Raw genomic sequence first — 12,661 nt, forward strand, 5'->3', positions numbered from 1 at the left:
TGACTATCATGTTTTAGGAGACATGAAGTTTTTATATTACAAGGAAGAAATCAATTTTAAGTATTAGTTATTTTAGAAATACTACCTAAACTAGGATGACATTTATGAAACATTATATATTCCTTCTCTAACTCCCTTCTATTAGTCTATAAACTATATCAAACGAAGTGATGGAAGTTAAAATTTTTAACATTTTAGGTAGTCAAGTTAGAAAAGGAACTAAAGAAAGGAATTCAGATTTAAAGTTCTGAATGCCCACTAGGCACATTTTCTTGCTTCTAACAAAGTATCTTCTCTTAGAAATGGAGTATTAACTATCCCTCTTGGGGACCTCGGCTACAATAAAAAAGAAAGAGGCCAAGAGACCACAGATGCAGACTCACTGGCATTGCTGGAGAGCGACAATGAAGAACCAGGGGCAGAGTCCCAGGAACACAAGAGATCGCGGCAGTCTGGGCTACTAGAATTGGGTGACGAAGCAAGCTAACTTTGTCTTGACAAAATTTACCTGTCTTAGAGAAAAAGTCAGTCTACTGAGATCGACAAGGTAGGATTAGCTTTCCGACGCACAGAAGGCAACACCTGCTATAGAGTGGACATTAGTTAAGTGCTGACTGCCGTCAATACTTAGGTACTTGGCAACTCCTGGCCTAAGGGACATGCAAAGCGACAACAAACCAACCAACCAACTCCTTTCAGAGCTTCACTTCTCTTCTGTCTTGTCAGTCTCCGAGTACATGAGGCACAGGGCTGTGCTGGGGCAGCACACAAAAGCGTCAGTTTCACTTCCCACCTCTGTTAACTGTTCCAATGAAGACACACAAGGATAATGATCTTTTAACATATCTGGCTATGTAGAAGTCTTCTCTTGAAGACGTCGAAAACGTCTAACTGGTGTGAGAAACTTTAGCTCTTTAAATGCAGAATTTGTTTAGTCAAACTGCATCTTCTTTTTTCACACTTTGCAAGTATGGAGTAGTAGACACATTATATTTAATTAAGCAACCCACCCTAATTCCTGTATTGGGGGTTTTAACATCACTGGTTGGATCTTTTGTTTTGTCATCTTGCTCTTTTTTCACAACCTTGAAATACTACATTTGTAAGATGCTTATTTTCTATTTCTGGTTTTTCTGATCCCAGATTAACACTTATATCGTCAATGGTGGCTTCTTGGATTTGTTCCTTGGTTGCACAAGACTCCTCAATATTTTCTCCAAATTTAACTTTTTCTTGACTCTTCATCATCAGAATGTCAACAATTGCATGTCGCATCTCTTCAATAGGCTGAGCTCCTGCCAGAATGGCCTTCTCATAGATTGCGATAATATTTTCAATAGGACTCGTAAGTGGTTCAATACGAGCAAGGCATATCCAATGTTTAACAAGTTTTTTGACATCTGGAATATTTTTAATCAGGTCATTCAGTGTAACCAGTACTTCTTCTTTTGGACAGCCCTCATTAATCAGGTTTAGGCATTCAGAAAATGTCTTGTTTACTTTTTCAGTAAACAATCGTTGTTCGTCTTCTTCTGCCATGGTAGTCCAGAAGGGCCCAACTGGTTTTCATTTTGTGCTTCAGGCTCAGGCTGGGTAACCACTGAGCTCAGAGGCCTTTTCATCACTCTTCCTTTGCTAGCTTTCCACTCACTCAGACGAGCCTTTCTCTCCTCCGCAGTTTCTCTGCGCTGAGTCCATCTACTATCAATAGCTGCTTTCACCATGGTATGTCTGTCTGCGCTGGTCAATGCTTTTTGACTTTTCTCTCAGTTTAGTATTAGAAGACGAAGCAGGCCTGGCTACCATTTCAGATGTCATCCTTCTTGATAGTGTCTTATTTCTTTCTATGTCCTGAGAAGAACTGGTTTTGATAACAGATGAAACTGTATTTAACTGTAATAATTCTTTCTCTCGAGGTCCTTTCTGAACTGTAACACTGGCAGACGTCCTACTGATGCCTTGTTTCATGGCGTCCTGGTTATTACTGTGGTGACTTCTAATAGAAGGTCGCACAAGTTGACTGCTCTGAGATGTAATGCTCACAAATTTAGTGGCAGTCGTCGTATGTGAGGCTCTATCACTTTTCACTGTTACACTGCTGGCGTCTACAGGCTGAGACTTTGTGGCTTTAGAGACAGTAGCTGAAAGTTTCTTCATTGTTGCAGAGCTCATCTTTGACTTGTAGAGGTTTTCTAACGGAATTAATCTTAGACTGAACAATTTGGCCATGATAAGATCCAAGCACAGGTTTCTTGGGCATGTTAGCACCTTGCTTTGATTTTTCTGTAGTCATTTGTTTCTATTTACTGTTTTTAAGGTGAAATGATTGGCTTAACGTCATATGTTGACTTTGGGGGTCATCTTTAATTGGTAACAACGGCAGAGTTTGATGATTATACTCAAAATTAGGTGTATCAATTGTTGTAGTTGAATTGGTTAATTCATTAGAAGGTTTTAAAGGAATACAGTTCTCTTCCATTGTTATATTATTCTTGATCCCAGTAGGTCTACCGACATTCTCTTAAGGCAAAAATGGCTGATAAAGTTTCAGAATTTTTGCCTCTTCTTGGATCTGGCCTTCAGATGTCTTCACTCTTTTGTCTCTACCACTGGATAATATCTGATTTTCCTGTTTGTATGCAAAAAAAGTTTTTCTTTTTAACAGATGCTCCTTGAGTTTTTATCTTCTTTGCTCTCTGAACGTGGACTGGGCTGTCTGTCTCGGGGGCAGCTGCAGGTCCTGGGGCACGGCTGGGGTGCTCTTCGCAGCTCCGGGCAGGGGGACGCGTCTCCAGCTCAACCGCCGCAGACACCCTCAAGCGAAGGTTTTGAAGGTGCCCATTTCTTTGGGATATTATCCTCCCTTTCCTCATTCATGTGGCTAAATCACCTTCACTAAGTTCCTCTGGCTGCCTATCTAGAGGCTCTGCGGTAGCGGCAGTCAGCATTCCACTGTCAGCTATTACTGCGCTATTTACGTTGGATTTGAATTTTGCTCCTGGTGTTTCCACGTGTTATTTCTTTGCTGCGCCTTCCTTTGGGTTGGCCAACTTCCTCTTTTGAGTATCCATTTTTGTCAAACGTCCGATGGGTTTATCACCAAGAGACAAGGAGGCAACATCACTCCAGGGTTTGCTGGCCGTGAGTGAACTGAATTACATGTGCAGTGACCAATCACTGCTAGCCTTTGAAAGATGTGAGTCGATTGGCCACTGACCATGGGACATATCTGTTATTGACTGATGAGCCGGTGGCAGAGTTTCTACTTTATTCAGTTTCTCACAGTTCGCATGCCATGGTAACTGAAAATGGAACTGTGTCGCTAGGGGACTGGTGTTGCTGCACTGTACCGCATGGTACCTAAAATCTGTGTACCACGTTTCAGAACTGCACAGAGTGAAGGCTGACTGTGTGGTAATTCAGGACATATCCATTCACTGGCCACTCGCTGTCAGTGTTTATTTCAGCTTCATACTTCTGAGACACCCCAGGCCAGCCCTTTACTTCCAGGTGGTTGTGAAGTAGGCAAAGCACAGCGTTCCATCAAATGCCCATCCTTGGATGATACACCTGGTCTCCAGCTTGAGCAAGGAGGTATTTTAGCCTTGAGGCTGTGCAGTTGGCGTGGACCGAAAACAGCTGTTAATTAGGGGGGTGATGTGCAGTGTAGCGCTGCTGAGAAGCAAGAATGCCATTAACAAGTTTAATAAGCCAAATGACTGCCCCCATGTCAATCAAAGATGGTAAAGGGAACAAATATGTACTCTACAGGTTTTCCTCTCTCTTCTTTGTTTCCGGTCCGTTGGTAAGTGTGAAAATTCACTCTCCCTTAGTGGTTTAGCCTTCAAAATCTAATCTAATCCTATCTAATAAACCAAGTGCTAGGGGAAGGCCTGGAAGACTAGCACTGCCTTGCTGTGTGACCTTACACGGAAATCTTAACCTTTGTTTACCTGCACTATATTCCTCCCCCAGCTTTCAAATCCTCTCCTTGCCACAGGTATGTCGCAGGCCCCTTTGATACCCTTCAAGGTGAACTCTACCTTCTTAACCTCTAGTGGTTTGAAGTAGTGAGGAAAATTTGGGGCTTGCTGACTTGGAGCTCATTAAGATAACACTCTTTGCTTTTAATAAAAATAGAGAGTATATTCATCTCCTATTTTTTCTTGTATCTACTTAATTATATGCTTCCTTTTATGTGACAAAGAGAGCTATTAGGTTATGGAAAGAGCACAGATTTTGGAATCAGACATGGCTGAGTTGGAACCTAGCCTTGTACTGAGTGTACTTGAGACATTTTATGTCATCTCACTGAGAATGAATTCAGTATGTGGTGGCTATTATCATTAACTGATGATCATAAGCTGATGTATGGGTCAAATAAGCTGATGTATGGGTCAAATAAGCTGATGTATGTAAAACATTTCACATAGTAACTAGGACATTAAATGTGCTCAAAAATGCTATTTCATAACTTCTCTATTCTCCTTTCTACTTTAGCTTCTAGTAAATTCACAGACAAACCTCAGTTGTTCAGTCGTAATGATTAACCAATCCTAAATATTTGGCATAGCTAGATTTCTTCTTTATATAACTATTTCTCTTTCTTTCTTTTCTTTCTTTCTTTCTTTTTTTTTTTTTTTTTGAGTGGTTTTGTTCTTAACTGTTTTCTTTTGGATGTGCTTTAATATTAGAAACCCCCTCAATTATCTGTGGATGTAGATGGACGTACAAAAAGAATGAATAAATTGTTGGTATAGGTATACCTCAGAGATATTGCGGGTTCAGTTCCAGCCCACTGCAATGAAGAAAATATTGTAACAAAGTTAGTCACATGAATTGTTTGGTTTCTCAGAGCATGTAAAAGTTATGTTTACACTGCACTTGTAGTCTACTAAATGTGAAATAGCATTATGTCTAAAAAAAAACAATACACATACCTTAATTTAAAAATACTTTATTGCTAAAAAAAATGCTAACCATGGTCTGAGCCTTCAGCAGGTCGTAATCATTTTGCTGGTGGAGGGTCTTGCCTTGATGTTGATGGCAGCTGACCGATCAAGGTGTTGGTTTCTGAAGGTTGGGGTGGCTGCGGCAGTTTCTTAAAACAGATGACAATGAAGTTTGTCACATAAAGTGACTTTCCTTTTCCGTAGCACGCAACGCTATTTGATAGCATTTTACCCACAGTAGAACTTCTTTCAAAATTGGAGTCAATCCTCTCAAACCCTGCCACTGCTTTATCAAATAAGTTTATGTCATATTCTAAATCCTTTGTTATCATTTCAGCAATCTTCACACGTGTAAATTCTGTCTCAAGAAACCACTTTCTTTGCTCACCCATAAGAAGCAACTCCTCTTCTGTAAAATTTTATAAGATTGCAGCAATTCAGTCACATCTTCAGGCTCCACTTTTAATTCTAGTTCTCTTGCTATTTCCACCACATCTGCAGTTTCTTCCTCTGCTGAAGTCTTGAACCCCTCCAAGCCATCCATGAGGATTAGAATCAATTTCTCCAAACTCTTGTTAAGGTTGATATTTTTGACCTTTTCCAATGAATCATGAATGCTCTAAATGGCATTCAGAATGGTGAATCTCTTCCAGAAAGTTTTCAATTGACTTTGCCCAGATCCATCAGAGGAATCACTATTTCTGGCAGCTATAGCCTTCCAAAATGTATTTCTTAAATAATAAGACTTGAAAGTCAAAATTACTCCTTGATCCATGGGCTGCAGAATGGATGTTGTGTTAGCAGGCATGAAAACAACATTAATCTTGTTGTATATTTCATCTCCATCAGAGCTTTTGGTTAACCCAGTTGCATTGTCAATGAGCAGTAGTATTTTGAAAGGAATCTTTTTTTCTGAGCAGTAGGTCTCAACAGTGGGCTTAAAATATTCAGTAAACTATGTTGTAAACAGATGTGCTGTCAGCTAGGCTTTGTTGTTTCATTTATAGAGCAAAGGTAGAGTAGATTTAGCATAATTCTTAAGGGCCCTAGGATTTTCAGAATGGGTTATGAGCATTGGCTTCAACTTAAAAGTCACCAGCTTCATTAGCCCCTAACAAGAGAGTCAGCCTGTTCTTTGAAGCTTTGAAGCCAGGCATTGACTTCTCTCTAGCTGCAGAAGTCCTAGATGACATGTTCTTCCAACATAAGGCTGTTTTGTCTACACTGAAAATCTGTTGTTTAGTGTTACCACCTTCATTAATGATCTCAGCTAGTTCTTTTGGGTAGCATGCTACAGCTTCTTCATCAGTATTTGTTGCTTCATCTTACACTTTCATGTTATGGAGATGGCTCTTTCATTAAACCTCATGAACCAACCTCTTCTGGCTTCAGACTTTTCTTCTGCAGCTTCCTCACCTCTCTCAGCCTTCATAGAATTGAAGAGAGTTAGGGCCTTGCTCTGGATTAGGCTTTGGCCCAAGGGAATGTCGCGGCTGGTTTGATCTTCTATTCAGACCACTAAAACTTTCTCCATATCAGCAATAAGGCTGTTTTGCTTTCTTATCATCCGTGTATTCACTGGAATAGCACTTTTAATTTCCTTCAAGAATTTTCTTTTGCATTAACAACTTGGCTAACTGTTTGGTGCAAGAGGCCTAGCTTTCAGCCTGTCTTGGCTTTTAAGAGGCCTTCCTCACTAAGCTTAATCACTTCTAGCTTTTGGTTTACAGTGAGAGACTCTTCCTTTCACTTGAACACTTAGAGGCCATGTAGGGTTATTAATTGGCTTTATTTCAATATTGTTGTGTCTCAGGGAATAGGGAGGCCCAAGAGGAGGGAGAGAGATGGGGGAATGGCTGGCCTATGGAGCAGTCAGCACACACACAACATTTATTTATTAAGTTCTTATATGATCACAGTTTGTGGCATGCCAAAACAATTACAATAGTAGTATCAAAGATCACTAACCAGAGATTGCCGTACAAATATAATAATAATGAAGAAGTTTGAAATATTGTGAAAATTACCAAATGCGCCATGGAGACATGAAGGGAGCAAATGCTGTTAGAAAAATGGCACTGATAGACTTGCTTGATGCAGGGTTGCCACAAAGCTTCAATTTGTAAAAAAAACTCAATATCTGCGAAGCACAATAAAGCAAAGGGGAATAAAACGAGGTCTGCCTGCATTGCATTTCAGCCCCAGTGATGTACAAGTCATTTTTCTCTCCTTTTCTCTGGTATGGGAACCTGTTGTGATGTATAGTAACATTCTTCAGCTGGTGGAGAGCTATACCTCTGAAATAATTCAGTTTGACCTACAGATATTTTGTTGCTGTTCTATAGTTAGCACAGTATCAAAGTTTGTGACCATGATGTTTTATTTGCCAGCCCCTTGTAGACAGCCTAGAACAAGAGCTGGTGCAGTTTGAAATGGCAGAAATAATGCTTTGTATTCAGCAAAACCCATTACATTTACTCTTCCTGGCTCACAAGAAAACTACCTTTTGTCTGCAGTTAGGTTGAGGTCATGACTGGGTTCGGGCAAATAGAATGTGGGTAGAAGTGATAGTCTGGCCAAAAAACTTTTCGGGTAATTGATAACATTACGTTCTGATCCCCTGGTGACTTCTAAGGCTGTATTTTTTAAATGGAGAATGATGATATGGAAGGATACTGGTTATCACTCAGAGGAAAACCACCTCAGGGAACTACCTGGACCTGCATCAGAAAATGATATGCACATGAAATCAATCTTTGTTGGGTTAAGCTTCTGAGCTATCAGGGCTTATTTGTTACCAAAGCATAGCCTATTCTATGCTGACTAAAACAGTTCCCTATCTAGTTCATGGGACTTTTCTGGAGATAAAATGATACTGCACTCCAGTTAGTACTTATAAAGTGTATAGGAAAGCAATATGTGAATGTATCATGTTGCTATTTGTGGAAAGTGCCCAGGTTTGGAAGGTAAGAGACCAAAACCAAACTCTTATAAGCATGTCAAGCCCTCACATCTCTCTTATATTTAGCCCTGTCATCTGCAAAGTAACAGTCCTAATCCTTGCCATGACTACTTCTCCGGGTTGTTACAAGATGTAAATGAAATCATGGATGTGTAAGAACTTCGTAAACTGTAAAATCCTATCAAATAAGAGGCACTGGAATGATTTCTCTGGAGCTTCAAACCTCTCTCAGGATTACCCTTTTCACATAGAAGAGGGATGCCTCACTACCCTAAAGTGTTACTGATTACTAGAATGTCAGCACAGATTCTCGTTCAGCAAAGCATGAGCCCAAACCTTCTGAATGTAATCTGAAACATTTGGCAGGCTTTTTCTGCCTGGAACATCTGCTTGAAGCTGAAAATAAAGGCGGCTGTAATTCTAAACACAGAATGTCTGGAGGGGAGAAAAAAGAACCTTGAACAAAGATTTAATCTCTCCTGAAGACAAGGGTAGAGGAGGGGAGGAGGGTATGTGATTGGGGTCTGGTGTAGGAGAGGGAGAGAGGTCAGACTTCACTTGGGGGGCAGCTCATGGACCCCAGGAAGGCCGGGGTCATGGCTACATACTCAGTTGCCTACAGCATATGTTTGCAGGAACGGAAGTCCCCAGGATTCCATTCCACTCCATAGCTGGCCTCTGAAATTCCCTGGGTGAAGCATCTTTTTAGCCAGCCCCTTTGCTTCCTATCTAGATCCAACCAACGGAACAGTCTTGTTGGGGGGGTACTGTGCCAAAAGTTAAGGAGACATTGGGGGAATGAGGAAACAGATGCAGTTTTGATGTCATGTGGAGAACACAGTGTGTGATTCAGAGATGAAACTTTGAGGCCAAAGTCAACCAACAGGCCCTTCAACCCAACTTTTCCGTGTAAGGGCTTCATCGCAAGGGCAGCTGCATCCTTGAGTCTCAGTGTTCACCTTCGTAACTCTTGCCACATGCCAGGCACCCTACTAAGTGCTTCACAAATCTTAGCTCATTTATTAGTCATAAAAAGGCCCTAGGAAATAGGTACCAAGGCCCAGAGAAGTTGAGTTCTAGGTCACAGAAATAAAAAGTGGCACAACCAGGATTCAAACCCAGGCAGCAGGCTCTGCAGCCCATGCTCTAAACACTACACTCTGCTGCCTCATCCAGAAGAGGAGTGGAATATGCTTGTTGACCTCAGAGCTCCAATGGCTTTCCATATCCTGGAATTTTTCTGACTTAAATTCATCAGATAAGAGTCAATTAAAAAAAGAAATCAAACAAGAAAGCCACGTCTTGACCAGTCCGTGTTGTGCAGATATGTGCATGGAGCTAACAGAAATCAATTGCAAATCCTCTTTGTCAGTTCCTTGCTACTGGAAACAGCCTTACTCTTTGAGGTTCCGAAGCGAGTCAAACGCATACACCGGAGACCCCTTAGGGCCCAGAGCGTGGAAAGCCAGACCCGAGTGAGCTCATTACCTATCACTTGGTTGTTGGCTGAAATAAATAAATAAAAAGAAAACCCTCTGGAGTTATGCTTGCAGTCGGGACGCTAACATTCATTAACATATGTTCATAAAAATGCGCGTCTGCGGCACATATTCATTGCTCATCACAAGGCTTATACGCACCTCATTAATTACCAGTTGCCGGGACTTCCCTGGTGGCTCAGTGGTTAAGAATCCTCCTGCCAACGCAGGGGACACGAGTTTGAGCCCTGGTCCGGGAAGATCCCACATGCCGCGGAGCAACTAAGCCCGTGCGCCACAACTACTGAGCCCACGTGCCACAACTACTGAAGCCCATGCACCTAGAGCCTGTGCTCCACAACAAAAGAAGCCACTGCAATGAGAAGCCCACGCACCGCAACGAAGAGTAGCCCCCGCTCACCACAACTAGAGAAAGCCTGTGAGCAGCAACGGAGACCCAACGCAGCCAAAAATAAATAAATCAATTTATTTTAAAAAAAATTACCAGTTGCCTTTAGGCGTTTACTTGAAGACAGTCAAGTACTATGTAATCAAGTAGTGCTAACAAATTACTTTTGTGAGGAATCTGGAAAAAGGGAAGTGTGAGATTAGCAATTAGCATTTGTCTCTGACTTTACTTGATAGCTGGTTGCTTACCTTGTAATGATTCGAGCATCACACAGCTGGGTTTTCAGTGAGTCTTCTCTCTGGACTCCGTGTCTCCATCTCCCAAATGAGTATTTTTCTTCCGTCTTCCCTTCCTACTACTAAGTCAGCGTTGTAAGTGTGGCCCAGACCACCTGCATCTGGTTTGCTGGGGGGTGGGGGGATTTTATTAAAAGTGGAGAGCCCCTGGCTCCAGCACAGGCCACTGAATCAGAAACTCTTTACAAGTGAGGCCTGGGTGGGCTGACTGCGTGAACTAGTCTATACCCTTTAGCTCAGAGTTGCTTTCATTTTCAGAAGTGTTCTGATTTTGATAATAAACTCCATGGGCACTCCAGGCCTGAAGCTCTGCATTGTCACATGTGCCCCAGGTGATTCTTATGCCTATTAAAGTTTGAGAACCACCATCCTAAGTGTGGTAGAGGGCTTGAACAGGATAAAACCGTCAGTAGTAGTGAGTTTGATGGAAAAAACACTCTCAGATGTCATTTATAAAAATCATATTCTCACGAATATCACTTGTCTAGGATAGAAGAAGGATTCTATAGGGAGAAAACCATGCAAAATACACTATCTTACATATTAATTATGAGACTATTTCTCTGATTGGCCTCAAACAAGTCAGGAAATCTGGCAAACCCACGTCAAGGAACACAGTAGAGTTCGTCCCTGCCTAGAAATTCTATGAAGGCAGGTTCAGGTGTGGCCTGAACACAAACCCACGAGCTTCTTCAGAACTGGCCCTCAAAGAGTGGCCACCATGAAACAGCATCCTAGCATTGTCCACAGGGCTGAGAAACTTTGTGGGCAGAAGTCACAGACGGGCAGTCCCTGGCCGCTAGCCACCCACAGCTGTGTTCTGCGCACAGTGATTTACACGTTTTGTGTCATTTTCAGACGTTTAAAAATGGGAGATTTTATGTCCAAAAATTATTTCTAATTTCTCTGGAAATACCAGAGGGATTGGCAAATGTGGATTTTGTTCCCACGTGGCAGGAGTTGACTAGCTCAATAGTGACCACACTCTTTGCATGGAGCTTAGATTTTTACTTCACTATGGCCCCCAGCCAGCCTGCTTCCTTCATTTCCATCTCCTGCCAAGCCCCATGCCTGGGATGTTGCTGCTTCCACTCTGTGACCTGGGAGTTCTCAACCTTGGCTGCATATTAGAATTAACTTGGGAGCTTTAATTTAAAAAAAGTAGGAGGAGATACTAGAGGAGGAGAAGGAGGGAAGAAGAAAAAGAAGATGGAGAGGAAGAAGAAAGCAAGAAGCAAAGCGAAAGGAAAAGACTGGACTTATGACAGATGACTACTGCAGAACCTCATTGGTTGGGCCTAGGAATCTGTATTTTAAGCTCTCCAGGTGATTCTATATGCCAAGAGGATTGAGAACCACAGGTTCACCCTGAGAACCTTTCCAGAAGCTGCCTCAGGGAGGATCCCAGCAGGTTCTTGTGTGCCTGAGGGCTCATCTGTAACTACTGTGTTTAAGAATCACCTGGCGAATTTGACCTTAAGATGCTACCCCCAGAGATTCTGTTTAAGTGGGTGGTATGGGGCCAGGGTTTGTATTTTTCACAGGTAGTCCAGAGCCCACACTCCGAGCGGGGTACTTGCCCAGAGCTCTCCTTCCCTTCCTTCTAACAAGGTTTTTTTCTGTGATTTTAAAAGAATCCCACCTTGTTCTTTTCACCTGACTTCAGTGAAGAGCTGGTCTCTGAGGCATCTGAGGCATGATGTTTGAAATTTAAGTGCAAGGAACACTTCTTGGCCAGAGCTAATTCTCCCCTTCTAGGCCTTTTTGGCACCATTTGAACTTTCAGAAATGCTGTCTCTACTGTGATAAAATGGTGCAAATGGAAACTCATCAGAGGAAAGGGCACTCACGTTTTCCCTGACTCTGATTCAGTTTGTTCCACTTCGCCATTCTTGATGTGGCTGAAAGTCCTGATAAGAGTTTTCTATTTGATAGTTCCTTTCGAGGTCTAAGAAAGAAAGAGAAATGGGAAAACATAGGAGAAATTCTTGTGACATTGGGTTAGGTAAAGATATCCTAGATAAACCACCAAAAGGGTAATCTATAAAAGAAAAAAATGATAATTTGAGCTTTATCACAGTTAGGAACTTCTGCTCTTTGAAAGTTACTGTTGATATGGAGAAACTATTTGCAAGTCCCATATTTGGTAAAGAACTATTTCCAGCATGTATAAAGAATTCTAGAATTCTCAAATATTAAGAAGATGAAAACAAGCCACTTTTAAAAATAGGCAAAAGATTTGACTAGACACTTCACCTTATAAGATAATAAGATGAAAAATGGGCATGTAAAAGGAAGAATCTCACTATCTTTACTCATTAGGGAAATGCAAATTAAAACTACATTGTGAGGCCACTACATATGTATTAGATTGTCCAAAATTAAAATGAATGACCACATCAAATGTTGGTGAAGATGCGGAGGAACCGGAGCTCTCCTACACAGCCGCTGGGAATTAAAATGGTATAAGCACTTTGGCAAACAGCTTGGCAAGGTTTTAAATGATTAATCCAGTGCAACAGGATCCAAACATTCTACCTCTAGGTATTTACCCAAGGGTAATG

At 41.6% G+C, this 12,661-nt stretch overlaps 1 pseudogene; it reads right to left on the minus strand.

The window, feature by feature from the left end:
* Positions 1-935: 935 nt before the first annotated feature.
* LOC132351059 (cytoskeleton-associated protein 2-like) lies at positions 936-11,987 on the minus strand (annotated as a pseudogene).
* Positions 11,988-12,661: the final 674 nt, after the last annotated feature.

Source organism: Balaenoptera ricei, chromosome 16 (genome assembly GCF_028023285.1).
Source record: "Balaenoptera ricei isolate mBalRic1 chromosome 16, mBalRic1.hap2, whole genome shotgun sequence".
Classification (NCBI taxonomy): Eukaryota; Metazoa; Chordata; class Mammalia; order Artiodactyla; family Balaenopteridae; genus Balaenoptera; species Balaenoptera ricei.